This window comes from Pteropus alecto, unplaced genomic scaffold, assembly GCF_000325575.1.
Source record: "Pteropus alecto unplaced genomic scaffold, ASM32557v1 scaffold66, whole genome shotgun sequence".
Lineage (NCBI taxonomy): Eukaryota > Metazoa > Chordata > Mammalia > Chiroptera > Pteropodidae > Pteropus > Pteropus alecto.
In genome coordinates, this window is record NW_006438869.1 from 1,005,365 (window position 1) to 1,008,802 (window position 3,438).

Here is a 3,438-nt window from a genome sequence, read left to right on the forward strand (position 1 = left end):
GACACCAGCAGCAGGCTAGAACTTCAAATCAATTCACTAACAGAAATAGTCCTCCAAAATAAAAGAGGTTTAGATTTATTATTCCTAAAACAAGATGGATTATGTATGGCTCTAGGTGAAACCTGTTGCTTCTATGCCAATAATTCTGGAATAATTAGAGAAAGTTTACTACTAGTACAGAGAAATTTAGATGCCAGGGAAAAACAAAGACTAGAATCAAATAACTGGTTTCATAGGATGTTCAGTTGGTCGCCATGGCTAACAACCCTCCTATCTGCTGTAGCTGGACCTTTAATCATCCTCCTTCTCTTGTTATCTTTTGGCCTATGTTTCTTTAATTTCTTGTTTGCATATATAAGGAAGAGAATTGATTCTATTACGAAATAGAGGCTATGAGCAAATTCCGCATGAAGAATCAAGGATTTGATTTTCTGCTTCGGCCAGTGGGGAATGTGCTGGCTGGAAAATTATTGCTTGGCTATCGCCCATGGGAACATAGGTTATCACCCATGAGAACATAACATTCTAACAATGAGCTTCCTGCTTCTGTATCCCCACTTGCACAACCTACCTGTGGGTTGGCAGTTAGTAAATAGAAGAATAATAGACTTTTGTGTGCAGACAGAATGAGGAATGGTGTTTAGGGCTTAAAAACCCTGTACCTCTACCTTTCAGGGCTGCTTAATTTGGGGTCTGCGTACCCCTGGCAGACCCAATTGGCTGAATAAAGAGTGTGTTTCCTATAACTCACTGATTTCTGGTGGTCCGTGTGTCTATTGGGGGCTGGCGGGCACAACACCTGGAGCCCCTGGCCTGAGTAACCTCAGTTAACTGGCATGGTAGCTATCTCCACCTGTAGATAAATGTCTCTTAGGAAAGATTTATCATTTAGAATTAAATATCAAAAACTTCATGAGAATCAAAACCATATTATTAATATGAAATTTATTAAGTGAGATATGTACATATTTGATACTTTATGTTCTCGGAAGAGTTAAGAGAATTTGACCTAAAAAAAAAAGACAGAGAGAGAATTTGACCTATTGGACGTTCAGCTGTGTAACAGCAATTTAAAATGTGCAACTAAATACTAATTTAGACTTGTGATTCAAGGATAAAGTCTTACTAAGCTTATTCGCCATGTAGAGATGACTAAGAGAACTTAAATTTTGCTTCTTTTGTAAATTTATCAGATTCCCTTAATTACTTAACATTCAGGAATTTTTTGTTGTTAATTCAGACAATGAAAATACTTTGAAGGGAAATCAGTTATCTTCCACTTAAAAATACAGTAAAAAAGATTTGAAGATGGTTAATTAACTAAGTTAGTAAATGGGATCAAGTTTTATCCAAAGATGATGCCATAGAGTTGCTAGATGTATAAGAAAAACGAGATCTTTAACCTCAACTTTAATAAGAAGATAAAAGATTTAGTATTTGTAACTTTCATATATTGAAAATTCAAATGTAAAGCCAAAATAAACATCTGACAGTTCTTTCTGTACCCAAAATTACCCCCGAGGATGCCAAAAACATATCGACAAGTTCATGCCATTTCTTGTTCATCTCTAGTTGCCAACATGTTGAGTACTTTCTGATGTCAAACCAAAATGCATCAAATTAAAACAAAATTTTATTTTCATCTCTCCATCTTCAGATCATGTGTAAAATTTCCCTGCTCTAAACCACTGCTTTACTGTATATGTATCTATTACATGAATTTGATTTTACTTTGCCTTGAGTTGTCATAGTTTGTGGGGTCATATAAAGTCACAGTAGTTTACTTTGTAAAAGATATTTATCTAATGAAAATGATAATGCAAAGGAAATGCTCATTAAGCCCCCCAAAGCTACTAGAATAAATGCTTTCAATCGATATCAAGTATCAAAAGCTTAATACTTCTGCTGATAAAGTAAGTAGTTTTGAAATAAACAGCATTACAGTTTTATGAATTAAAATGAAGAGACCTTTATAGGAGCTCTATTCGTAACTTCCCCAAACTAGAAGCAACCTAAGCATCTTTCAGTGAGTGAGTGGATAAACAAATGGTGATACATTTATACAATGGAATACTACTCAGATATAAAAAGGAACAAATTAGTTATACACCCAGAAACATAGATGGATCCACGAAAGAAATCAGTCTTATAAAGTTACAGCCTACATGATTGCATTTATATGACCTTCTGGAAAGGCAAAACTAGGAAGAGAGAAAGAACAGTGGGTGCCAGGGCCTGAGGGTTGGGAGAGTGTTTGACAACAAAAGGCACATGAGGGAGTTTTTGGGGTGGGGGGAACGTTTTTGGCCCTGCTTGTGTTGGTGGATACACGTACATACATACATGTTAAAATACACAGAACTGTGCACCCAAATTAACAGCATGTAAATTTAAAATAATTTAAAATGTATAAAGAGATGAGTATCAAAGAAGTCTAAACAGTAACTGCACATAACTCATGCTTTTTCTCTAGTGTTTGTTGCCCAGTTTTCTGACAGAGAAATAAATTCTGTTATCAAATGCCTTAATTTCAAGAGAATCCATGAAAAGAGTGTTGCCCAGTCACATGTTTCTTTTTCAATAAAAGAGCAAAGAGGTCCTTCCTGAAATCTGACATTGGGAGATAAGTTTTCATTTAAATTCCTGCAAGAAAGCTTGTGATGTCAGGGTGAGTGCACAGCGTGTACCTATGTGGCCAGAGCGGCTGTGAAAGAAATATTAGTCTTTCAATTTTGCTGATTCAAAATCAAGTGCACAGGAAGACAGGGTCAAACTCCTTCCAGTTAGAATCAAGCAAAACGCCAGTAAGGGACAAAATGAGAAGCAATCAATGAACCCGTTTATCAATTTTCTTTCTCCCTAACTAGCTCTTAGTCTGAATAATAAAACTCCTCAGTTTTTTTTTAATTGGTAAACTGCCGTGGTCCAGCCACGACAGGATCCAGGGGGCCCCGAAGGCGGGCAAGGCGTCGGCGCGGGAGACAGTCGACTACACAACTCAGAGGCGGTGTGACACTGTTCCGTTTTATTGTGATTGAGTACAACTTTTATACTTTTTATTTTGGCACTTGATTATACTTTGTAGTTAAGGTAGCAGGGAGTTAAATTTCTGTGGTTAGGCGAAGCAGAAAAATCTTATAGAGTATATTATTATTAATGTTCATGATTAACTAGTACATTTTTCTCTCAATCATTAGAACAGAACTACCTGAAGGAACAATCTAAACTTTTAATTCTTATATCTATTACGTAAGATACAGTTTGATTTAAGTAAAGGTGATAGATAGATGTATCCATAGCAGCAAGCATTGGCTTGTGGGCAGACATTGTTCTTCTTTCTGCCTGAAGAAATCTTTTAAATGCTATTTGATTTATGCTATATCTAAAGTTCAAGCTGAACCTTTCTCATAGCTGTTCAAAAGTTTCCTTGGTACAGTA